The sequence below is a fragment of the Hemicordylus capensis genome, chromosome 6 (assembly GCF_027244095.1).
Source record: "Hemicordylus capensis ecotype Gifberg chromosome 6, rHemCap1.1.pri, whole genome shotgun sequence".
Classification (NCBI taxonomy): Eukaryota; Metazoa; Chordata; class Lepidosauria; order Squamata; family Cordylidae; genus Hemicordylus; species Hemicordylus capensis.
The window spans coordinates 107,794,005-107,821,154 of record NC_069662.1 but is presented as its reverse complement, the minus strand read 5'-3'; the positions used below and the strand labels follow the sequence as shown (position 1 = coordinate 107,821,154).

The window sequence follows — 27,150 nt, the reverse complement described above, 5'->3', positions numbered from 1 at the left end:
CACAAGGATAATGATGTGGAGGGGTGGGTAGACTCAATCTCTTCTAAGAAATGTTCTTTCCTGCACAAAAGTAACTCTTAACCAAAACACCCTTAAGATTTCTAGTTCTCTTGAATGTAATGCAGGTATACTTTAAAGAAGAAAAATTTTATTAATCCGCACAACAGCAGAGACTATGTTCTAAAGAAGTTTACCAACTGCAATAGCCAGAATGTTGAATATATTAATTATACATTAGCCAGAATATTATATATACTGGGAAACATTTAAGTAATTTATGTAGGAAAAGGATTGGCTCATAGGCCAACATGCTTACTAATGAAGCGCTGGTGCTTTATGACATGTGCAGTAGTGCTGCAGATGAGTTCCAGACTAATAATGTTTCAGGGAAGTAGGATTTTGATGACCACCACTTCCCCAAGCAGATCTCTGTGCCACCTGAACATATGTCTTTAAGGGCTGCATGCTTCTTTGGAACATATTTTCAGTGAACATATAGGGCTACCAGGGGAAGGGAGGTCATCAACAATCACTTGCCCGTGCGATTACTAGTGCTGAGTTAGTTGATCCCGTCTGCAACACTGGTGCATCTTGGTTAGGATATCAGCCATAGTAACTGTTTATATTATGTGTATAACAGATTTTGTTGCAAGTATCATTAACTGTTGCAAGTATCATTAACTGGAGATGCTGGTCTTGTGGTAGCAAGCATTACTTGACCCCATAGCTAAGCAGGGTCTGCCCTGGTTGCATCTGAATGGGAGACTTGATGTGTGAGCACTGCAAGATATTCCCCTCAGTGGATGAAGCTGCTCTGGGAAGAGCAGAAAGTTTCAAGTTCCCTCCCTGGCTTCTCCAAGATAGAGCTGAGAGAGATTCCTGCCTGCAACCTTGGAGAAGCCGCTGCCAGTCTGTGTAGACAATACTGAGCTAGATAGACCAATGGTCTGACTCAGTACATGGCAGTTTCCTATGTTCCACCTTTGAGCAGCCAGGCCAATAAAAGAATACTTTCCCCCCATAGAATCCTCCTACCCCCGAGAATTGCTTGTCTATTTTGAGGCACCTTCCCTTTGGCTTTTAGAAACTTTCTTCATACCTGCTTACCCACTAACATTACCCAAATGTTCCTGGTTATAATGTTTGTCCTGCTTTTCAGGTTACAGCATTTGTGTGCAGAGACAAATGTTGTACTCATAATTAGATTATGTAAACCATATAGAATTCTGTAAACCACTCTGTAAACTATAAACCACATTCATGGTTTATTGTGTTTGTCCTGCTGTTCAGGTTACGGCATTTGTGGGCAGAGAGAAATGCTGTACTTCTTCTTGTGATAGGAATGCTGGAACACCTCCACATTCTGCATCGGGGAGAGGTGGGGGGATCAGACCACACAACACCGAGTTTGTTTCTGCAGAAAAATGCTGAAACCATAGGCAGTGTGGGGACAGAGTTCACAGTGGAGATGCTGTCCTCACGTACAGTGTTTATAATGTCTGAGGAAGGCTAACATTAACAAGTATCTTGTTGAATAGGTGCACAGGCGCAATAACACAAATTCTGTGTAAGCAAAGAAAAAGTCTTCTAACATCAATATGTAGAAAGCAGAAAAAAGTTTTCCATGCATATGTTGAGAATATCTAAGAAAAAAACATGTCAGCCACTTGAAGATCACTTTAGCCTTTCTCCATTTAAGGGAGGATTTTGGCCCCAATTTGGTTTTATTAGGCAAATTCCCAACCTCATTGACTTTAATGAGACTTCTGCGGTTTTCTTCAGTGTAGGCAGGTCAACAGGAAGATTTAGTTCATTAATGTATCAGCTAGCATATGAATTTTATAGCACTGTTAGAACTGAACTGATTAATCCTATTTTTAAAAGGAATGTATGTTTAATGGCTATACAGAAGGTCATTCAGCACCTCGCACAGTGAGAACGTGTAATGTCTGCTGAATTCGGCACACAGAGCTATAAAAACCAAGGTGACTAAAATGAATGAACTACTCTGGTTAGTCTCTTAATAACCCCCATGAAATGTTTTTAGTTAATATTTATAATTTTTAAATGATCTGATATTGCTGACATCTACTCGGGGAGACCTGAGTTCAAATCCCCATTCAGCCATGAGACTAGCTGGGTGACTCTGGGCCAGTCACACATCTCTCAGCCTAACCTACTTCACAGGGTTGTTGTGAGGAGAAACTCAAGTATGTAGTACACCGCTCTGGGCTCCTTGGAGGAACAGCGGGATATAAATATAAATAATAATAATAATAAAAAAAAAATAAGAACAGCACTTCTGGATCAGGCCCAAGGCCCATCTAGTCCAGCATCCTGTTTCACATGGTGGCCCACCAGATGCCACTGGAAGCCTACATGCAGGAGTTGAGGGCATGCCCTCTCTCCTGCTGTTACTCCCCTGCAACTGGTACTCAGAGGCATCCTGCCTTTAAGGCTGGAAGTGGCCCACAGCCCTCCAACTAGTAGCTGTTGATAGACCTCTCCTCCATGAAGTTATCCAATCCCCTCTTAAAGCCATCCAGGTTGTTGGCTGTCACCACATCCTGTGGCAGAGAATTCCACAAGTTGATTATGCATTGTGTGAAAAAGTACTTCCGTTAGGGGTGTGCAAACTGGTTCAGTTCCACGGTCCACCCACTGTTCAGTCTGACCCTGGACTGAACACCCCCAACTGTTTGGGGGTTCACAAAGATTATTTTTTAAAAGAAAACCTCTTAAAAAAACCTTACTCCCCCTCAGGGGAGTTCATGGAGGCAGCAGCGGGGGGCGGTCTGGGGAGATTCCCCCTCCCCCCGCCGGCTCTCTTTATAGCTTCCTCCGGCCAGCTCAACTGCTCTTCAGCCGGTCTTCAGCCTTCTCCCGGCTGCATGCCTGCACAATTGGCCTCTGGATGGCCTGGGCCATGCAGTGGCCAATTGCGCAGGTGCGTGTCGTCCAAAATGGCCACCAGGAGAATGCCGAAAACCAGCCAAAGAGCGGCCAAACCAGCCAGAGGAGGCTATAAAGAGAGCTGGCGGGGTGGGGGGGAGAGGAGGAACCACCACCTCCAGGAACTCCCCTAAGAAGGAGTACGGTTAAAAAAACCCCATGTTTGTGAATGGCCTCCTGGACCGAACAGAGCCGGTGTGTGTGTGTCAAGGGGCTGCCGGACCGAACTGGGCCAGCTGGTTCCATGCACATCCCTAACTTCCATGTGTTGGTCCTAAATTTTCTAGCAATCAGTTTCATGGGATGACCCCTGGTTCTAGTTTTATGTGAGAGGGAGAAGAATTTCTCTCTGTCCCCTTTCTCCACACCAAGCATGATTTTATAGACCTCTATCAGGTCTCCCCGCAGTAGTCTTTTTTCTAAACTAAATAGCCCCAGGTGTTGTAGCCTTGCCTTATAAGAAATGTGCTCTAGACCCCTGATCATCTTGGTTGCCCTCTTCTGCACCTTTTCCAGTTCTACAATGTCCCTCTTAGATGTGGTGACCAGAATTGTACACAGTACTCCAGGTGTGGCTGCACCATCGTTTTGTATAAGGGCATTATAATAGCCATTTTATTTTCAATCCCCTTCCTAATGATCCCTAGAATGGAATTGGCCTTTTTCACAGCTGCCGCACATTGAGCTGACACTTTCAACAAGCTGTCCACCACAACCCCAAGATCCCTCTCATGGTCAGTCACTGACAGCTCAGATCCCATCAGCATATACTTGAAGTTGGGGTTTTTTGTCCCAATGTGCATCACTTTAGACTTGCCAACAGTGAAGTGCATTTGCCATTTGGTCACCCACTCCCCCAGTTTGGAGAAATCCTTTTGGAGCTCCTCACAATTCGTTTTGGATTTTACTACCTGAAAGAATTTGTTATCTGCAAATTCGGCCACCTCGGGGTGGCCAAATTTGGCCTACCCTTGCTTCTAGATCATTTATGAATAAGTTAAGAAGCACCGGTCCCAGTACAGATCCCTGGGGGACCCCACTTCTTACTTCCCTCCATTGTGAAAACTCTCCATTTATCCTTACCCTATGTTTCCTGTCGTTCAACCAGTTAGCAATCCACATGTGTACTTGTCCCCTTATCCCATGACTGCTAAGTTTTCTCAGAAGTCTTTGATGAGGGACTTTGTCAAAAGCTTTTTGGAAGTCCAGGTATACTATGTCAACTAGATCATCTTGATCCACACACTTGTTGACACTCTCAAAGAATTTCAAAAGGTTTGAGAGGCAAGATTTACCTTTGCGGAAGCCATGCTGGTTCTCTCCCAGCAGGGCCTGCTCTTCTATGTGCTTTACAGTTTTATCCTTGAGGATGCTTTCCATCAATTTGCCTGGAATGGACAATAAGCTAATCGGCCTGTAATTTCCCGGATCACCCCTGGATCTCTTCTTGAAAATCAGTGTTACATTTGCTACTTTCCAGTCCAACGATACAGAGCCTGATTGCAGGAATAAGTTATATAGTTTAGCAAGGAGATAAGCAATTTCACATTTGAGTTCTTTGAGGACTTTTGGATGGATGCCATCTGGCCCTGGTAATTTGCTAGTTTTCCGTTTTCCCAGACAGTTTAGAACATCATCTCTTGTCACTTCTATCTGACTCAGTTCTTTAGCTTCCATCCCTAAAAAGCCTGGTTCAGGAACAGATATATGCTCAGTATCCTCTGCCATGAAGACAGACGCAAAGAACTCATTTAGCTTCTCTGCAACTAGGGATGTGCACAAACCAGTTCGCAGGCCATGTTGGAGGCCTGTGAACCAGTCTGCTTGTCCGGCAGTCTGACAAACCGTCGGTGGGGTGTGTGTGTTGCTTTAAGGGCAGGGGGTTGTACTTATCCCTCCCGCTGCTTTCCCCCTCTGGCACTCCAGTTTTCGGCAAAATCTTCAGGGTGGCAGCATTCCTCCCTGCCGCTCCTGCCCCCTTGTTGTTGGCCAAATCCGGAAGTAACATGGGAGCAGGCGCCCACCGCCACGTACATCACGCACGTCACTGTGATGTGCGCAGCGCACACGTGCACATCAGTGGTGCGCACACATCGGCGGCACATGTGGCGGTGGGCGCATGCGCCCATGTTACTTCCGGATTTGGCCGACAACAAGGGGGCAGGAGCGGCAGCGATGAATGCTGCCTCCCCGAAGATTTTGTTGAAAACTGGAGTGCTGGAGGGGGGAAAGTGGTGGGAGGGGTAAGTACAACCACCTCGCCCTTAAAGCAACACCCCCCTGGCGTTGGACCGTGCCTCCATGGTCCGTGCACATCACTATCTGTAACCTCCACATCCTCCTTAATAATCCCTTTCATTCCTTCATTGTCTAATGGTCCAACTGCCTCCCTGGCAGGTTTCCTGCTTCTGATGTTTTTTTGTTGTTGTTGTTATACCCCTTGATGCTTTTAGCTAAATGTTCCTCAAACTCTTTTTTCGCCTTCCTTATTGTCACCTTGCATTTCTTTTGTTGGAGTTTGTGTTCCTTTCCGTTCTCTTCATTTGGACAGGACTTCCAATTTCGGAGGGAAGCTTCTTCCCTTTTATGGCTTCTTTGATAGTACCTGTTAGTCAAGCTGGCATCCTCTTGGACTTAGTGGTCCCTTTCCTCCTTTTGGGTATACAATCTAACCGGACTTCTAGTATTGTGGTTTTGAGTAAACCCCATGCATTCTGGAGCGAAGTGACTCTCCTGATTTTCCCTTTCAGCTTTCTTTTCACCATATTCATCATTTTGGAGAAGTTTCCTCTTCTGAAATTCAAAGTATTGGACTTCCTTGGTGATTCTCTCCCCACATGTATGCTGAGTTTGATTGCACTATGGTCACTGTTCCCTAAAAGGTCGATGACACTGACATTGCTCGCCAGATCCTGGGTGCCACTCAGGATTAAATCCAAAGCCGTCTTCTCTCTGGTTGGTTCCATGACCAACTGTTCTAGGGCACGGTCATTCAGTGTATCTAGAAATCTGACCTCTTTGTCATGACCTGACTGTGAATTTACCCAGTCTATGTGTGGGTAATTGAAGTTACCCATTATTACAGCCCTGCCTCTCCCTGATGCCTCCCTGATTTCCTCCTGCAACTCCCAGTCACTGTCAGCGTTTTGATCCAGAGGGCAATAGCACTTCCCCAGTAGCACATTTCTTTTCAGGCCTTGTATTATCACCCACAGGGTTTCTATGGAGGATTCCGGTCCTCCTAGGTTTTCTACCTTGTTAGATTCTATCCCTTCTGTAACATACAATGCTACTCCATCTCCACCCCTCCCTGTCTTTTCTATAAAGTTTATATCCAGGGATAACAATTTCCCACTGGTTCTCACTGTTCCACCATGTTTTTGTTATGCCCATTATATCTATTTCTGTGTTAGGAACCAAGCACTCCAGCTCACCCATCTTGGCTCAGAGGCTTCTGGCATTGGCATATAAGCACCTATACACCGAATCTCTTACCTGGTGTATGCTATCTTTCTTTGGACTCTTTGACCAGCTGGCACAGCCTTCTGTCTGCTCTTTATGTGGTTCTGCTCTGTCCCCTTCTGCTCTATCTGAATCCTTTGCACCCTTGCACTTTTAAGTATGGCATTTGCTGAACTGGATACTGCCCAGCTCCTGTCGGCTATTCCTCAGGCATCATTTTAAAAGCTGCTCTGCAACCTTTTTTATTTTAAGGGGCAGCAGTCTGGTTCCATCTTGGTTCAAGTGCAGCCCAGCCCTTGATTTGTAGTATTTAAAGTATTTGTAGAGACAAAGACTGTTACACAGTAAGCAAAAGTTTCATGATCAGCCTTCAATATTTATAAATACTAATGTAGCATTATCTCAATGTAAGTTTAAGACAAAGAGGTACATTCTTTTTCTTTCTCATTCTTACAACTATATGTTACAAAATGTTAAAAGGTCAGTGCATATTACTGCTTCCTTCACTGAGAAGAAGCCAGATGACCTTCACTTGATCCATTAAATATATTCTGTTTTAATGGAGGCTCAATCCTTTCAACGCTAACAATGATATAAAAGTCACATGCTACTGGATGTGATAATGAGCAAAATCTCCCAAGTGGCCTATCTCCAGAAGTGTGTTCTCAAAAATTAACTGGTTGTTCTAAAAAGAATAGCTTTTTATACTGCCTTCTCCATCTTGAAAGAACAAAATTTTACTACAAAAATTGTCTTTTTTAATATGAGGCATAAATAGAAGCAATTTGATAAAATAATATTTATGTTTTCTGGAAAGTGCTGTGTTGCTCCATAATGCATGGTTCATCTGACACAAACTGGGGTATAAGATGTGGGTTGTACAGAATTAGAACACAGTAGAATAATCATGTGATTTCATCACACAATGAATACCAATGAGCCAGTGGACACAGATAGTCTAGGATGCTATACAGGCATATATAGTTTCCATGGTGAGCCTAGCAGCAATATAGGAAGATGCTGAAAGACATCATTTCATACTGCACGGTAGGTGGCAATGGTAAATCCCTTCTGTATTCTACCAAAGAAAGCCACATGGCTTTCTGTGGTCTCCAGGAGTCGACACTGACTCAACGGCACAACTTTACTTTACTTTACAACTTTCCACAGGGACCTGACCTTGGAAGCAACTAATTTTTTTCAATTTCCAGCAGAAGAAGCTGGGTTTGGAGTCAGGTACATAACTAAAATATTTTATTTTATTCATTGTTAGATTTTTACATCACCTTCCATAAAGTCTATCCCAAGATGGTTTTCAGAATAAAATCCATCGACATGAAATTCAAACAACAAACAATGTAACAAATAAAAAGCAACAGAGCAGCAAACAAACAGAGCAACCAACGCTTCCTAAGGGTGAAAGGCCTCAATGAATAGCAAGGTCCTTACTTGCTTCATAAATATAGCAAGGGAAGGCAGGGCAGAGTCATCCACTGGCAGATTATTGCAATGCCTGGAGCAATAACCAAGAACGCCCTGTCCCATATGCATGACACTCAAGACTCTTTCTTTGTTCTTTTTATTTTTTTCTTTAATGTTTTTTGATATTTTATATTTTACAAACACCTTTCCCAGCCCCAGCCCCACCCCAAGCCCAATCTTGCTCCCAAGCCCAATCTTCCCTTCCCCATTCAATGCTGGTTGGGGGGAGATGAGAAAAGAAAGGAAAGATGGAAAGAGAAAGAGGGGGAAGGACAGCAGAAGGGGAGGGAGGGAAGAGGAGAAGGTATACTCACTGTTGCACCAGTAGGTGTGGGTAGATCCGAGGGGTTTTAATTCTAAGAATATTTAAAGGAATTTGTCCCAGATTTCTGACCATTTATCCAATTTATTTACTTTTATGAGGGCCCATTTTTCATATGCCACTAACTCAAGCAGGTCATGCACCCAAACCTCACTCCTAGGGGGATTGGGAGATTTACATTGCCTCAATATTAATTTCTTGACTACCAGTAAGCTCTTCCATAGCCATTGCTTAGAACTGGATTTTAGTCCCCAGTCGGATGGGATATACTCCAGCACTACATGCAGATCCTTCAGTGCAAGAGATAAATCCATCACTAAGTTAATTTGTGTAGTAACCTCCCTCCAGAAGCCTCTTTCAATGTTGGCACCCCCTCTGATGTCCTTATCAGCTGGGCAGAAAATATCTGGGAGCAGACAGTCCTTCAGGTAACCGGACTCTTACAATTAAGGGCTTTAAAGATGACAACTGGCTCCTTGGATTGGAGCAGGAAACAAATTGCATTTCTTTCAAAAATGAGTGCAATGTGCTCCCAACAAGTGGCTCCGGACAGAACCCTAGCTGCCACATTTTGAGCAAGCCACATTTGTGTGAATATTCTTCAAGGGCAGCCCCACATAGTAATGTAGTAATCAAGCCATGATGTGATGAAGGCATGGGTGACCATGGCCAGATACGTCTTCCTGAGAAAGAAGTGCAGCTGGCACACCCGCCAAAACTGTGCAAAGGCAGCCCTGGCCACCACCTCCACTTGACCATCTGAAAACAGATCTGGGTCCAGCATTACCCACATAGCACACCTGCTCTTCCAAAGGGAGTGCAACCCCATCAAGAGCTTATTGAATCCCCCTATCCCAATTGGCTCTCCTACTGACTTCCATCTTGTCTGGATTCAGTCTCAGTTCTAGCCCCCATCCAGCACATCAATGCCTCCTACCCCAGTTCAGAAAAGCTACTGGCTCCCTGGGATCAGATGAGAACATGAGATAGAGCTGAGCGTCATTTGCACATTGATAACAATTTAGCCTAAATATCCTGAATTCTCATGTAGATATTAAACAGGATGGGAGAAAGGACCAGTTAAACCTTAACCCTGAGGGGCCCTAGAGATCAATAGTCAAGGGGTTGAGCATAAGTCCCCCAGCACCATGTTCTAGACCCTCCCTCAAGAAAGGACCAGACCCATTCCAAGGCAGTGCCCCCAATCCCCAATCTTGAGAAGTGGTCCAGAAGGACAGCATTGCTAACGGTTCAGTGGAACCAACAGGGGTGCATTCCCCTTATCTAGTCCCCAGCGTAGATCATCCAACTAGGTAGCAGTTTCAGTCCCAAACCCAGGGTGGAAGCCAGACTGAAAAGAGTCAAGCTAATCTTTATTATCCAAGATCCCCCAAAGGCACACAGCACTATATGTTCTATAATTTGATTTCTAAAGGAGAGGTTTGAAACAGGCTCATAATTATCTAGATTGGAAGGTTCAAGGGAAATATCTTATAACTAGCTGAACCTGCACAGAGCATCTGTTCTCTAGTGCACTCAGCCTTTGGATCCCCACCCATTTGCCCATTCCTCCTCCCCCACCCCAGCACCCATTCTTCCCTCTCCAGCTCACCAGTCGCGTTCTTACCTCCCCCTGCTTGGTCGCCCATTCCTCCCCCGTTCATTGGATGCCCATTCTTCCCTCCCCCCACTCATCACCATGCCTCTCCCCTCCACTTGCCGGTTGCCCATTCGTCCCTCCCTCCACTTGCCCCAGAGAAGGAGGCTGTGCTGTCTCTCTGCACAGCCTCTCTCAGCACAGCCTCCCCTCTCTTTCTCTCTCTCTCTCTCTCTCTCGCTACAAGTGCAGAGAGGCTTCATTGGGTCCGAGTGTGGCCTGACCTATCATTTGTTTGTTCTATAGAGACCTGCGCCGGGATCTCATTTACCCTTTGATAGCTAAATGCCCAGGTCTTGATTCTCCTCAGATGACTGACAGGCTGTTGGAAGGAAGTAATTCCTGTGCCACCAGACAGGTAGCTAAATTTTGCAGTGCAGCCCTCCGTTTGCGGAAGAGCTTAATAATGGGAAAAGAGGCAATGGATTTAAGGCCAGAGCAACTTGTAGCCATAATGTGGCTAGCTGCAGGTGGGCACGCAGGTACTGGTATCACCTGTATGTCAGCTGTAAATCTAATGACAATATTTTCCAGAGCTCCTGAATTGTTTAACGCCCCCCCCCCCCCTCAGATTTAGGAGTCGAGAAGGCAACTGGTTGAGTTTTGATTTGTGTGTAATAGCCTCATAAGTAGGAAATACTGCTGCCTCCTTTATCTCCAATTATTTTAGTAGTATTTTCAGTACCTTGATCTATGCTGAGGAGGACTTTTAAAAATTTATTTGGTGTTATTGTTTGCGATAGAAGTTTGATTGTTTTCTCTTTTACATTTGTTTTAATCTCATGCTGGTCGCTGACCAAAATAATAAAGAGATTGATTGACCTATCATTTGACAGGCAGGTGGGCCCAGAGAGGGAGGTTGCGCCACCCTCTCCACCGCCTGCTCAGCCAGTCTCATAGGAGCGGCAGCTGGGTTGTCTGGGCACTCTGCATCCTCCTGCCCCTGCCTGCCCACCTGCCTGCCGTTTTCTTTCTCCAGCCAGCCATCTGGCCAGTTGCTGCCATTGCCCACCGCCTTCTCTTCCCCCTCCATCGCCCACCCGCCCACCCACCTCTTCACCGTTTTTTGCAGCGGCCTGCCGCTTTCTCCCCCACCACCACTTTGTTTCCTCCCCTGGCTACCGCTTTCTCTCCCCCCTGGCCGCCGCTTTCTCTCTCCACCACCTGCCCATGGCCTATGGCCTCGCAGAGGGCATTTGTGCATGCACGGCGGCGGCCAAATAGGCTGCCACCCGCCTTTACGGAAGCCCAAAAGGGCCAAAAAGACTACATTTACCCAGCCGCGGCAGTGATGAGGGAGGCTGGTGGGGGGAGGGAGAACCCTCGTGGACAGCCCCCACGGCTATAGCAAGCCCCCCCAAAGGGGCTACAGGTAGTTATTTTTCATTTAATTTTTTAAAAAATTGTGGACCTGTCAGATCGGACCGGACCGGAGGGCGGGGTTCAATGGGGGCTGGACTGAACTGGCCTGGTTCCGTTCGAGGTCAATCTGGCCTGAAACCAAACCGGGCCAGATGGTTCCGTGCACACCCCTACCTGCAACTGGTACTCAGAGGCATCCTGCCTTTGAGGCTGGAGGTGGCCGATAGCCCTCCAACTAGTAGGCATTGATAGACCTCTCCTCCATGAAATTATCCAAACCCCTCTTAAAGCCTTCCAGGTTTTTGGCTTTTGCCACATCCTGTGGCAGAGAATTCCACAAGTGGATTATGTGTTGTATGAAAAAGTACTCCCGTTTGCTGATCCTAAATTTCCCGGCAATCAATTTCATGGGATGACGCCTGGTTCTAATGCTATGTGAGAGGGAGAAGAATTTCTCTCTGTCCACTTTCTCCACACCATGCCTGATTTTATAGACCTCCATCATGTCTCCCCCCAGTCATCTTTCTTCTAAACTAAATAGCCCCAGGTATTGTAGCCTCGCCTCATAAGAAAAGTGCTCTAGGCCCCTGATCATCTTGGTTGCCCTCTTCTGCACCTATTCCAGTTCTACAATGTCCTTTTTTAGATGTGGTGACCAGAATTGTACTCAGTACTCCAGGTGTGGCTGCACCATCATTTTGTATAAGGGCATTATAATATTAGCAGTTTTATTTTCAATCCCCTTCCTAATGATCCCTAGCATGGAATAGGCCTTTTTCACAGCTGCCGCACATTGAGTCAACACTTTCAACGAGCTGTCCACCAAGACTCCAAGATCCCTCTCCTGATCAGTCACTGACAGCTCAGATCCCATCAATGTATAGTTGAAGTTGGGGTTTTTAGTCCCAATGTGCATTTTGTCCCAATGTGCACTCAACAGTTCGTGATGTTATCATGAATAACTGTGTGAATACAGGCAAGTATGCAAATTAAATTTTGGATAAATCATGTTCAATATTTTTATTTTTTAAAAACAAAATACAGAATAGTTTAAATCCTTCAGTTATAAATGAATAGTATGACCTGGACTGGTACATTTCTGTTGCCCGAAACACAAACAGATTTGTCCTGGAGCCAGCTGAGAAGGCATTTGCTATTTTCCTATTTTAAAATAAAGTGTTTCTTTTTTCAAACAAATGCATAAAATGGTAGCTTTTCAGGCTCTATGATACAAAACCACCAAAGGTGGGAAGGAACACGTCTTCCATATCAAATGGATTTTATAGTCTCTTGCTGTGTTTCACAACTTGGAGAATCCAAACAGGTGTTCAGGTTAGATATTACTGCAATCTGTCTACTCCTAGGATTCTTGCATCTGGTTGTTTTTCTTACCAGCTAAGTGTCCAGTTTCAAGGATAATGTGAATGACTTAAATTTTCCAATAAAAGTGAATGGCTTCCCTTGACTTTTATGGGAAAGCAGAGGAAGCAAAACCTGTCCACCCCGCCAGATATGATGACCAGATGCTGATGAGATCTTGTCTTTTCAACCACAGCATCATCTGCATTCTGAAAAAAATGGTTGCTATGAGAGAAAATCAAAAAGCTGCAACTGATGACATAATGTGGTGGGGGAGCAAGCTTCTCCCTCCTCCAACAGATAATCCTAGGGAGAGGGACAAGTTTTTATCCCCATCTCAAAGTTGCAGCTTATTTATTTACATTTCTAGCCTGCCCTATACGCAAAGGTCTCAGAGCGTGTTACAATAAAACCAACATAAAACATAATTAAAATTCAGCATCATAAAATCAAAAATACAGTAAAAAAATACAGTGTCTGAGAAGGGAAGGACCACTACATCTCTTGTCAAAGGCCAGGGTAAAGAGGTACATCTTCACCGTTCTCCTGAATGTACAGAGTGTCAGAGCTTGGCGCACCTCAGAGAGGAGGGCAATCCACAGCCTCAGGGCAACCACAGAGAAAGCCCTCTCACATGCCTCTATGCCTTTAACTGCGGACAATGGTGAAACTACCAAGAGAGGTACTCTCCTATAGATCTTAACTGACGGGCAGGTCTATATAGGAGAAGGCATTCCTTCAGGTATTTGTGGCTCAGGTTGTTCAGGGCTTTATAAGTCAGTGTTAAAACCTTGAATTGGGCTTGGTGGCAAATTGGCAACCAGTGCAGTTCCTTTAAGACTGGCGTGATGTGCATGTGGTGAGAAGTGCCTATCAGAAGCCTTGCTGCTGCATTCTGCACTAGTTGCAGCCTCTGAACAGTCTTCAGGGGCAGCCCCACATAAAGCACATTACAATAGTCCAGTCTGAAAGTTACCAGAGCATGGATCACTGTGGCCAGGCTATCTCTATCCAGAAAGGTCCGTAGCTATCAGACAAGCCTAAGTTGAAAATAGGCACTCCTGGCCACCGCTGCCACCTGGGCCTCCAGCAACAGTGACAAATCCAGGAGTACCCCCAAGCTACGCACCTGTTCCTTCTGGGGTACTACCACCCCCCTCAAGAACAGGATATCTCCCCACTTCATGGACTCAAGAGCCGCTGACACACAGTTCCTCTGACTTATCTGGATTCAGTTTCAATTTATTGGTCCACATCCAGCTCATTACCACCTGCAGGCAATGGTCAAGCACCTCAGCCGCCTCCCCTGACTGAGATGGAATAGAGAGATAGAGCTGGGCATCATCAGCATACTGGTGGCACCTCACTCAAAACCTCCTGATGACCTCTCCTAGTGGCTTCATAAAGATGTTGAAAAGCATAGGGGATAAAATCGACCCCTGAGGAACCCCACAGGTCAACTCCCAAGGGGCTGAACAAAATCCCCCCATGGCAACTCTTTGATATCGACTCTTGAGATAGGAGTGAGTGCCTCCAACTCCCAACTCCTGAAGCCTTTCCAAACGGATACCATGGTCAATGGTATCAAAAGCCACTGAGAGATCAAGGAGAACCAGCAGGATAACACTGCCCCTACCCTGTATTGTCCCAAATAAGTTGGTGGCAATTAGGGGTGTGCATTTCATATTTTCCCTATTTCGGCTTTGGCCAAATCTGAAGCCGCCCCCCCAATTCAGGGAGGGTCCAAAATCGACCTTCCCAAAGCCTCCAATTTTTGGTTTCAGAACTGAATTACTCCGAATCCAAATTGCGGCTGCAAATCTCCCCGCCGCTTCCCCCTCCCTTCTGCCACGGTCCATTCCCTGTTATCCTTCCGTCTGTTCCCCACCTTCTGTTCTCCTTCCCCATACCATCCTCCTCCCATCACCAGCAGCTTTCCCTCCCCGCCCCCCAGCAGCACTTTCTTTCCCCGGCACCGGGCTCCTTCCTTCCCTCCCCACTATTTTTGCCCTCCCACCTCCTCTGATAGGGCCCGTCGCCACCTCCATACCCCGCCATCCACCTCTTCCTCTGCATCCCTGTTGTGGCTGCAGCCGTGGCTGCCGCCGCCTGCCACCTTCCGCCGCCGCTCGCAAGAATAAGGCGCTCTTGGCCCAGCCAGCTCTCTGTCTCTTCCGCTCCGGAAACCGCCGCATACGGCCCTGCTTCCGCCTGCGCAGGCCTGAAGGGCGGGAAATTCAAATAGACGTCAGAACAGGCTGAGGATTTAAGGAAATAAAGGAGCAATCGCAAAACAGGTCCATTTCCCCCCCAAAATACAAAACTTCATTTCCAAAATGGGGTCATTTCGATTCGGGTACAAAAATCTTCATTGTGTCATTTTCCATTTTCGTTAGGTGTACAAAATGTCAGAAAGTGCCATTTTTGGACACAAAACATTTTATACCTGAATCAAAACGCGCATCCCTAGTTGCAGTCACTGTAAGATGCATTGCTGTTCTCCTTCTACAGGACCTTAATTATGCTGCATTCCCAATATAATTAGCAGGCACTGGAAACAGATGTGGAATGTGGGTAATAGAATCCATGTCTTCAATTTGAATTATTTATGGCACTGTGCACATGACATCCTCATCATTTTTGATGGTGCGGATAAAGTGGGTGGCTACCTGTGCTTAGGTGAAGGGAGAAGAATTCAGCAAGAACATTTGCTTCAGGCAGAGCTTGTATTAGGGTCTCATTTTTTTGTATAATGGTTCTGATATGTATTGATTTTTGTTAATTCTGTATAATGGATCAAAGAATTAAGTGTGCGTCTGATCCATGTATGGCAGCATTTCATTTTGATTTTGGTAATGCAAATGATGGCAAAGGGTCCTTTTGCCTAGCACGGGGGAATGGGTGTGGGTGGGATGATGTTTGTGTAAGTATCAATATAAGTAGAACACAATTTTTGATTGTGTGAATGACCTCAATATATTTATTGAGGTCATTCACACAATCAAAAATTGTGTTCTACTCGGGTTTGGGAGCAGCGTGTGCTCCCAATTTTTGGTTGTGTGGAAGCAAGGTAAGAGGAGAGCCTGGGTAGAAATGATTGTGTGGAAGCAAGGTAGGAGGAAAAGCTACCCAGGTTTCCCTCTTACTTTGCTTCCACACAACTGAAAATTGGGAATACACACAATTCTCAGACCTGGGTAGAACAGTTTTTGGTTGTGCGAATGACCTCAGTATGTTTCAAATTGCTGATAACTGGTGTACCGCCTTCGCCTACATTGTGTCTGATTTCTCACTGGAAGATCAATGTACTCTCAAACTGTACTATTTAATGCATACCGTAATAATTAGTCTCTTGCTATGTGCATCAGTTGCTGGAGCAGACTGCATTGGTTCCCCATGGTGAGCTTGCCCTTGAAATAAATCCCCTTTTGACTGGTAAAACACCAGCCATTTTGCTCTGAAATGGAATCGTACCATTTAGTTGTTAAAAATACTCTTGGATTTTAAAATCCTGATGCAAAAGCAACAGTCATCTGATGAACAGAAAAACACACAGCTTTGTGACATCTGCATGATTTTTCTAGATGGTATGAGAATGCTTATTCAGAACATACGGTGCCAGAATTATTTCATTATTTCATTATATCAATAAGAAGTGACATCTTGCAACTCTAACCAATTATGGAACCAGGCCCCGTGGAAGTTGTTTATTCACCCAGCTTGCTTTGTATCGCACTATGATGAGCTCCTATTCCACGTGAGTGTACACAATTTTCATCTGCTGGGGAGGCGTAGGTTAGATGTACAGTACATATGGAACGAAATGAGCTCGGAGAATCCTGTTGAATGGACTGCACCACTTCTGACCGTGTGTGAGGAGTTGTTTTTGAACGCTCCCTGTGCAAACACCAGCACAACTCCCTGCAAGTAGAAAACTAGCAGAGTTAGATAGGCACTAAGCAGTGCTCTTTCTCCCTACCGTGCTTGTTTTCTTCTGGTAGAGGATTTTTCACCCTGGGAAGAAGCCTTCCATAATTGTGTCTCCAGTCAGAACTGGTGCAGTCCACTCTAGCACCAGAGTGTGCTCTCACTTCTTCCGGCTGCACGTGAGAACCTCCACCATACCGTTATAGCAAATACAGGCACCGGGGGACGGAAACTGCTCCCCCGCCCGCCATTAAGTCAGGATAGAATTTGCCTCTGCCTCTCTCCCTACAGCTCTTGGGTGTCAGACAGTGGGGAGGGGAAGCCTTTCTTTGACAAAACAAATTACATATGGAGAAGTTTCTTTCCTTTCTGTGAGGGGGAGCAGATTTCCCGTCACTCCAAGGCAGCCTTCATGACCCCAGGGGGGGCCCGAGAGGCTCCTTGCAGCAGGCCTGGCAGCCCTTGAGTAGCCTTTCCTTTTCTCCCACAAAAAGATTCCCCTCGCGTCTGCTTGTATGTAGAAGCAGCCGGGCAGGCAGGCTTAAGACTTGGGCCAAGGTACTGTAAGCCTCCGCCTCCGTCGCCTGTTGCATTCAGGAGTGGATGCACGCGCTTCCCTCTTCCAAACGAACCTGCTCTCGAACCATTTATTCCCCGCGCGGTGGCTCTAGGCTAGGGGAAGGGGCGGTGCAGGGAGCAGCCGCCCGGGTTGGAATCGGACGCACATATGCAATCGAGCTGAATGTGTGCAGCAGGCACAACCTCTGCTCCTTTATATGCATTGCATCGTTGCCCCCTCCCCTTCAAAAATACACCTTTGGAAGTTGCTGTATATTCATTTTTTAAAAAATGCTGTGTAGAGGGAGTGCGATTGGGGATTGCGTAAGGAGGGGCCCGAAATGCACTCTCCCCTCCGGCAATTATGAGTGACAGATTCCACCACCACCGCCGCCGCAAATACCCTGTTTCCTCCTCTCCTCCCCCAGACCATTCTAAAATTGAGAGGAGGGAATCGATCTGCGCATATACTATTTCTGAGCGAGCCTGAAAAGGTGCATCTTTGGAAAAGAAGCTGCTAGACGAACAGTGGAGGGGGGAAAATGCAGCTATGTGATTGGTACCGGTTCCAGAGAGTTCAGTGTTCTAAAACAGAAACAGGGCAGCGTGCAGAATTTTCGATCGGGCTGGGATATTTAACAAAAGGGGAGCATCTGGGGTGCTCAGATGCTGAGTGACAGAAGGAAAAGAGTCGGGCCGCCAGAGCAACAGGAGCAGGAGTTTGCTGAACCTCACGAAGAACAGAACTGCAGACAAACTGGAAAGATGTAGATGTGGGTTGGCAGGAACAAATTAAACAAGAGGAGGAGCGGGTGGGATTGCAAATCCTGGCAGCAGCAAATCTTAGACGTACTTCCCTGCAGTATGTTTAGAAATGTTTAATATTTGGCTGCCAGATTTAGCAGGGCATGGAAATCAGAAGCAGCCCAGAGTCAGGCAGAGCAGCCTTTCTCTCCGAGATCAGAAAGAAGCGTCCACACGGCCTCTGCATGGCAGAGCAGAGCCCTGGATTGGCATGGCAGGGTGGCAAGAAGAGGCGCGCCCGATAAAAGCCCGTGCGGGGGGAAGGGTGGTGAAGGGATGCCGGCTTAGGAAGGAAGGGTGACAGCACATGGCCTCATCTCTTCCCGCAGACGCTTTCAGCAGGAGGGGGAGGGGAAGGATGATCATCACGCCAGACGCCCCGCTTGGAGTCCGTGACTCTTTTCTTCGCGCGTCTACATAAGCCCGGTGAGAACTCTCTGGGTGCTGCTTGGGTGTCTCTGCCCCGCCAAAGCAAGGCGCCTTGCTGCTGGCAGAGGCTGCTTGGCGCGCCTTGCCGGGCAGCCGGGCGCGGGGCTTGTGGCTCCCCCTCGGAATACAAAAATCCCCAGTGGCTGGGAAGGCGAGGGCGGGGGCTGCACGATGTAGAAGCCCCTCCCCGATCTCCCGGGCGGCGGCAGCAGCAGCACCTGTAGAGCACGACGAAGCGACCGAGTCCCCTCCGCTCCGCAGAGCGGATCGAAGTCTTCTCATGAGCTTGTGTGTCTCTTGCAAGGCGCTGCCTTTGCCACGCCCGGGTTGCAGGACGCCGCCGGGCTGCCGCCGCCGCTGATCAGCATTCGGGGGGCGAGGAGTGGAGAGCGATTGGGACGTGCCAGCCGGCTGGCAGCGCAACATGAGGCGAAGAGCGAGCGAGCAGCCGAGCCGAGCGGCGGCGGGAAGCGCTTCGGGTTGTCTTGGGATTTCGCCACACTGAGAGACTGAACAAGGCGCCCTTACCGGGATCGGTTGCTACGGAGCGGCCACCGAGCCCGAGTCTCATCGGGATGGGGAGGAGAGGCTCTTCCTGAATGCCTCGCTGGCGGCTTCCACGAGCAGGCGTGCAACAAATGGCAGCCAGGTCTGTGATCCGGGCTGCAATCGCAGCAGCAGCGACTCCCAGGTGAGGCGCAAAGGCTCCGGTCTGCAAGCTGCGGCTCTCCATGCATGTCTGCGCCTCGCCTTCCTCTCCTGAGTCACCCCGCGGCACCTGGTAAGGCACTTGGACTCCCTGTCACGCGTGGGGCGGGGTGGCGGCGTCTCGGGCAGACTGATGAGTTTGCGGGTATTAACTTCAGATGCTTGGGGGGGAGGTGGTCTTTCCCTTGATCTTTGCACCTTTCATCTAAACCCCTATCTATCCCTGGTTGATTGGTGAGTGACTCCAGTAGTAGAGGAGAAAGGTGGGGAGTTTGTGTTAAAGGTACAGCGAGAGAGAGAGAATGTAAGGCTGTGGAGTGATCAGGACACTGTGGTCGTGACCTTTTAATGTGATACTTAGATGAGAAATTTAATGGTTCTGTGTAAGTAAGGAGGCACTGAGACTCCTAGCAAGTGAGAAATGGCAGCATCTCTCCCTGTGAATTGCTATGTATGTGCTCTACAGGGTGGTACCACAATATCTCTTTAATCAGAAAATCCACATGCTTAAAAAAACACAGGTGTGCGCGCATCTGTATGTGTATGTGGGAGAATGTAAGTGAATATCACACACATACACAGAGTCTTTTGAGAAGATTAGAAAATAGTCATGCAAAATACAGTGTTTTAATTAGTCCTTTAATGGGGCGGGGGGGTGGCCGAACTATGGAAGGGACACAGCAAATAATTTGCAGGAAGTAGTGGAAATGTGGCTATTTGCATTTTAAAATATGAATGGAAGTGTATTCTTGGGAGGGAAAAGTGTGTTCTAGGTGATTATCCCAAGAGAGAAAACATAGATTGGAAAACTTGGGATGGAACAATTCTGATGGTATTACAGCAATGACGTGTTTTGCAAAGTGTTAGTTGTGACATGTTGAAAATTAGAATCTTGAACTGTCTTTTGTGATCAGATACAGAATTGTCCCCTTGTCTAACTTTTGCTTATGAGTTCTATTACTTGACTTAAAATGACAGGTGCAAATGGGTATGTGGTTTGGTAAGATAGACCAGAATATATAAACTGTGTTATAAATTGACTCTCTAATACCTCTGCCATGCTGCCCAACACAGTATCAGTTTCCAATATTGTTGTATTAGGTCCTGTGTTTAGGAATAAACTGAATCAGAGTGCCAAAACAATTTAAGGAATGTTTGGATCAATTCTACAGTCCTCATTGCTCCGAATAATCTCTGATGTAAGTGAAAAGACTTGTGTAAATAAGTTTTTGTTTACATAATTCAGGATCTGCTCTTATATTAATTCCACATGGGGTGGAATCTGGACCCATTAATGTGAATGGGAAATTTGCCAATGACTTCAAGAGGATATGGCTGGTGCCCAGAATTAAATGTGGACCTGGCGCTCCTGACCTTTGAAGTCAAAGACAAAGAATCTCAACAGCACAAAAAAGCTAGCTTCAAGTCCAAACTGTATTTCCCTTGTCCTTGTATTGCATCTACCTCTCAGAAGACATTCAACACTAGAAAGTGTTTGGGGCTTTTAGTAACCTATGATGAGTGTAGTATTGTAAAAATAATAACTATAGCCTTTTGATTCTGATTACTCACAAGACACATGTTGTGCGAGAAAGAAAGGGTAATGGAAATAAAGACTTAATTGCAAGAGCTAAAGAAGCATATATTCATATGGTTAGTTTAGATTTAAGATGTAGCAAGCATATATTCAGATTCATCAGTTTCTTTTAGTAGGGAGTTGTCTCAAGACTAACAAACCTGTACCAATTTGTAACTCGCTTGTTTGTCTCTGTATATTGAACCTAGCAGAACCCCTTTAATGTCAAGCTTTTGGAACCACTTTGGGAAGCTAGGCCGCCTATGACTGAGAACTTCTTTGTCTGATCAGTTACTCAGGGATAACATAACATTCCATTAATTCACTTCAGCTGTTGGTTTGTTTACTTATTCAAGGGATGAACTGGAGGATGAAGTGAGCTGTAAAATCATATAGTCAGGAGTTGTTGATTTGCTGCTCTTTTAACCCAGGATAAGTGATCATATAAACAACAGCAGAATTATTATCTTTGTCATGCAAACGTGGTATAGTGGAGTGTTGTTTTCCGATGTATGAATAACCTGAGATAACCTTAGCAAGAGTATATTCTCAGCCATCCTGAATCAACAACAGGGAATTCCAGGGTGACTGTCCTGAGCCAACACTGTCAGAAAGTCATGGAGCTCTGTTCAAATTTCACCGAAGACTTGAAGGCCAACAGAAGCAAAGTAATAATTTCAATAATTTGTCATTTGGAAGCAGAAATAAATTTGATCATGTTTCTAAAAAGATAACAGACTAATTCTTAATGGGATTTGCCTGGTTCTAGATTCACATTACTGTGCTTTTATTCTTTTTTTTTTTGGAAAACATTCATTGGCTTTGATGGGATTAGTTATGCAAACAAAAAAAGAGGATGTTGCACCTTGTCAGACATTTCAGAAACATGATTCATTCTTGGACAACTGCAGATTGAAAGTAAAAGCTCCATATTTACAAACGTGGGGACACAGCTTAGCTAAAGTTAAGCCCATTGATTTGATTGGGAGAGATTTAAGTGTGCTTAATTCTCCCATTGAAATCAATGGGAATTAAAAGTTGCTTTGGCTGCATTGTGTCATTGGTTAAGGAAGGAATAACTTCCAAGAGGTATTAAATGCCACTTTTGAAGTGTTTACCTGTTTCTGAGTCCAATTTGGTTCTTGAACAATAGTAGTCTTTCTATGTATTTAATTGGGCTTTGGATCTGTCCACATAAAAAGGACAAAGCTGTTAATGCATTTTTTTTAACGTGCTAGAGGTGACCAGAACAGATGAGACGGAACATTTTTGAATCAACTACTTAGTGAAATCCCCAGAGTTTCTAGCAAGTAATGGAAAATATATAATAGCTTGGGCTTGCTTAGCATATATGTCTGGTAAGGCAAGGCTTTCAAACAGTTTTGTTAATAAAACATATTTTGCCTTATTAATTAATGTAATATAATATTAATTATAAAACATATTTTGTCATTAATCTCATAAAGAAACTTACTTTTGTGTACAGCTTGCTAGTCTGGATGTTGTGGAGGGCAGATGAACGCGTTCAACACACATGGAGCACATGTAACTATTCTGAACCATCTGTAGAGGTATAAATGGATTGTTGATGCTATGTGATCTGCATCACTTGTTGGAATGTAAAGGTATCTTCAGGGCATTCTTCAGGGTAGCTTTAGAGGCTTCCAGCCCAAGGCTCTCAGGGTTCAGCTTTGTTGCAGCAGCCATAGGCCCAATTCAGAAATCATGGCCAAACCATAGTTTGGCTATCAGGACTGTAGCTTGGGATTGTATACTCCCTGCTCCCTCTAATTCCTTCCTGGCGAACAATACTTATAGTTTATTATGATGTCCAAATTGGGCAATGTGGTTACTGCAAACCTAAATTAGTTGCTTCAAACTTAAATTAGAAACCTAGTTAAACTAGCCCTATTCATGAATATAGTGTGTGTACAGATTTGTACACATGTGCAATTATTAAGGGTGTACATGAACGGTTCAGTGCTGAACTGGTTCACCTCAAACCAGGCTGGTTTGGTGGCTTGTAGTGGGCCGAATTGGGGGTGGTGAGCATTGTGACTCAGTGAGCATCATGGCTGAGGGAGGATTTGAACCTGGATCCCCCCACTCCTAAGTCCTTTTCAGGCACTATTTTATTTCATTGGTATTATTATTGTTAAATTTATATACCGCCTTTCATTAAAAACAATCCCAAGGCGGTTGGGATGCAGGTACAACTATGTTGTACCTGCATTTAGTTTCCCGTATACATGTTCATATTATTTGTGTGAGTGACTTCATTTTAAAAGTGAACCTGGGTACAGGTCTCTCAAATGCATGGTACACTTAGGAAGTGTTCTGCCACCCTGTGCTCAACACAACCTGTTTGCAACTGTACCTGTGTTGAACATATTGAGCCCTTTCTCATTACCAGTAAGAAAGGGCAATAGGGTTAGTGGAGAAGAAGCCCTGAAGAGCTTACCTCCCTGCACATGAGCAGTTCCCTTTCTTTAGGTGGGTGGATCGCCCACCCAGACGAGCAGTGGCTGCTGCCGGTAGCTCCAAGGGTTGGGGTGCCGGGATATGTTGCATCTCACCCCCGCAAGCTCTAATAATGCACCGTGTGAGTCCGTGGTGCATTATGGGGACCCCCCTCCCCTCCCTGCAGCTTGCGGCTGACAGATGATCAGAAAAATGAGATTAAATTGCTCCATTAACCTCGTTTTATAGGGAGGCTCCATAGGTGGGTTTGATGCCGTGGTTCCACTGCAGTCAGGCCTTATTCTGGCAGTACACACGTGTATGCAAAACTGGGCTGGGCTTCTGTAGCCTGGTTTTGCACGTGCGTGTGAATAGCCTCATTGTGTGAATACGGCCCTAGTCTGACACTAGACAACTACTGCATCACACTGGCTTTCAAGGTTTACCTGACACAAATGTAATGGCAAACTATATTTGTTGCAAGCCCAGGATACTTGTGGGACCGCCTGCTCCCAAGGGTTGCTGCCCGCTTGACAAGGTCATCTGAGGGGGCTCTGCTCTGGGTGCCGACAATGAGGGAGGCTCGGTTGTCATGCATGCGGGACAGGGCCTTCCCTGTTGCTGCCCCCAGTCTCTGGAATGCTCTCCCGGTGGCTATTCACTCCTTGGTCTCTATCACAGCTTTTAGAAAGAGTGTAGAATCTTGGCTTTTTGCCCAGGCATTTGTTTGATTCTCTACTCCTGCTCTTTGTACTCTGTATTGCTTTTATGCTTTTGTTTTAAATTTTAAATCAGATTTGTTTAATATTTTTCACTTAATATTTTAACTGTGTCTTTTTTACAATCTTGTTTTTAAATTTTTCTGCAAACCGCCTTGGGTTTATTTTAATGAAAGGCGGTATATAAATCTAACAATAAATGAAAATAAAAATAAATTTAAAAAATTGTGCGGGAAGTGGAGCATGCAAACCTGAGGCATGACTCAATGGCCAAACCATGGTTTGGCTGAGATGTTTGAATTGAGCCGTAAATGTGACATGGATCGCAATAAGTAAGTATGTGTACATTGTTCATAAGAACAAGGGATTACTGACTGACATTCTCATGGAGGTATGGAAAATGTAAATTATAGTTTCAAACTGAAACTGTATTTATATTCTTTTCAACCCGACTACAGTCATTAGTACAATGTGTGTATAGTATGAATGTACGTACAGATCTATACACATTTTCTACATGTAGTTATTCACGTGTTACTCTCAATACACATACCGTAGTGCAATTCTGTAACCTGCATTTGAGGGGCACTATACCCAGTTAAGTTTAGAAGTGAACATATGTGCAATTATTCACATACAAATATGTGAATGTGTGTATTATGTAGCACATGTGTACAGATGTGTATATCAGCAAGAGGTATGGGCGCATAGATGTTTCCTTCTACTTAATCAGATAAACGTGTCTTCTCATTACAAGAAGGGTGTTCTACAGGGAATGGCCTCCCCATGATCTAGCCATCTTTCTGAAACTAAGCAGGCCTAAGTCTGATCAGCGCCTTGGCTGGGTGAATGCCCGAGAACCTCAGTATGCAGCTTTGATATCCATGCCATGAAGGTGCCTCTTTGCCCATTTAGAAGGGGTTACAAAGAATTTTATGATTAAGTTTGTGTGTTCATCATTATGCTGCACTCAGTTTGAAGTTTCATCTCTGAAAAATTCAGAGCTGTGTTTTGGTGGGTTTCTTTTTGGGTAACACCCAGTTTTGCAGAATCTTTGGGCCCCCTTTTGCTGAAGCTCATAGCCTTCATGGTCAGGCCTTTTCAGTTATGTCATGTGGCAAAAGGTTATTAATCTTGGTTCTCATTCTGTAGCACTGACTACATTCTATGGAAAGCAACCACTTATTCCAGAAACTCCTTTCCTCCCTTATCCACATTCCTCAGCAGGTGAGCAGTACTGTCAAAGTTACCTGCATCATCTGTTGTCAGGGTTGTCTTCTGCAAAGTAGGATGTGTGCATCCTCTTGCTGCAAATGAGGATCTTCAGAGTGGAGACATTGTCTACAAAAAGGGAAAAATTCCACACAAAGAATAAATGTAAGAACATCTTTGTGGATAATTTATGGGTGTCCATCATTCCATAATTCTACATGAATTTACAGACAAATAAAACATGTGTTATAATATCATTACTTCATATGCAAAGCATGACTAAATACGGATGCCTTTTCTAACAACTTGGATCTATTTTTGTTCTGAGAATTTTTTTTTGTCCTTCAGTTGAGTGCATATGAAATATTTCTTATCTAGTTTGAGTTTTCACTTATGCTTGTGAACGTTAGCCTGTGTGAAAAAAGGTTACCTTTTGAGCATAATGTCCTAATACTGTGTTTGACTGCAGCTCTTGATTTAGAAAGTTGCCAGGTCCAAAGCTTCCTATCGCATTATTTAAACAATGACTAAGGGAAAACGTCTTGATGCTCAATGATTTGTGCATGCAGTGGTTGTTTCTAATTATGGGTAGTGACTCGCTGTGCAGTTCTGCAGGCTGAGCTGGACCACGGGCCCTCATATTTTGTTGAACTGGAACAGGGCTGCATTGGGCTGATAGGATAAGTCTCTACATTTTTGGCTTCTAGCTCTCAGAAAGAAATTGGTTTTTATCCATTTGTATTCCTCTCATTCTGGTATTTACATGTTAATAGTACTATAATTAAGGCATCTCTCTTCCATAACACCAAGAGGGCTCAATCCAAAGCTACTAAATCCTCCTGCCAAGAGAGAGAACTGTTGGTCAAGATGAAATGACTCCCCTTTCTCTCTGGATGGAGATTGTTTGAACAGCTAAAAGAGAGGGTCGGGGAGATAATCGTAAGTAAGATTGAACAAGTGCTAGGTAGGTAAAGAGAAGAGCAAGAGGGCAACATCAGAGTTATCATGACAAAGGATTTGAAGCATGTTTCTCCAGAACTAGCCACCATACTTCTTTTTCACAATGCCCTTTCACTGAAGTTACATGCCTGCAGTCAATTGTTCTGATTAATTATCTTCAGTGAGGCCTTGTGCTAGGGATGTGCAAACCTGTTTAGAACCTAACCTGTTTGACATCAAAGTGGTTCGGTTTGATGGTTCGATATCGGAACAAACTCCTCACTGGTTCGGTCCGATATAGAAGCGAACCCCCGGCCTGTTCAGGGGGTTCTAACTTATTTTTTTTTAAAAATGTACTCACCCCCTCTGGGGGTGCTGCTGCAGCTGTAGGAAGATCTCTAGAAGCCCCCCTCCCCTTTCCAACCTCCATGTATTTCCCAATCACCTAGTTCGGGCAGTCTTTGGCCCATTCTGGGCCTGCCCTCCATGGCGGTGGCCATTTTGGAGGCCGCCACTCATGCTCAATGGGCAGGCCACACAGAGGCCCATTGGGCATGTGCAGTGGCCTCTAAAATGGCCACTGCCATGGAGGGCAGGCCTGGAACAGTCTGAAGACCACCCAGACCGGGTGATTGGGCATATACAGAGGCTGGCGGGGGGAAGGGGAACCTCCGGAGACTCACTTTCCCCCTCATTTATCCAATGTAAATGGAATACAAGAACTGTAGTGCCCCCTGGAGGGGGTGAGTACATTACATTAAAGAAAAAACAACCCCACAACTGCACCCCCCTGGACTGAACCAGATGGGGGGTTTGGAGGGGTGCCAAAACTGAACATGCCCTTTTTGAGTCTGGCCCGGACTTGAACCAAACTGGGCAACCTGGTTTTGTGCCCACCCCTATCTCAGGCAGATTTATTCCAGTTAAAATAAAAAAATTGGAGCCATAAGCAGCCCTCCAGCAACATGAGGGTGATGTTTGTGGGACTGGGAGTAGCAGCTGGAGGACTGAGGCCACAGAACTGGCAAATGGAGAAGAGGATGGCCTATGTAAGCTTCTTATTAGTAGAGAAATGAGCTTGCCTTCTGAGAGAGAGAGAAGCTCTTTTCCCGAGCCTGGTGTGAATTAGAAATTGAAAGCACATCTTTATGATATATCCTTCTTTGCTTGTGTTGCCTTGTTTAGGAGGCCCTAGTGCTCTTGTATCTATTTCTTCTCCTTC

The 27,150-nt window shown here is 45.4% G+C and overlaps 1 protein-coding gene across 6 annotated transcripts in view; it reads left to right on the top strand.

The window, feature by feature from the left end:
- LRRC3B (leucine rich repeat containing 3B) overlaps positions 1-27,150 on the top strand; it is a 402,453-nt gene that overhangs the window by 295,350 nt on the left and 79,953 nt on the right. Inside the window, exon 1 of one of the 6 annotated variants that reach the window (XM_053261530.1) lies at positions 18,956-19,095. The exons of the other annotated variants lie outside the window; for them this stretch is intronic. The gene's annotated coding sequence lies outside the window, so the exon portion shown is untranslated. Of the gene's footprint in view, positions 1-18,955; positions 19,096-27,150 lie in introns of those variants that run through there. 6 annotated transcript variants of the gene reach the window in all.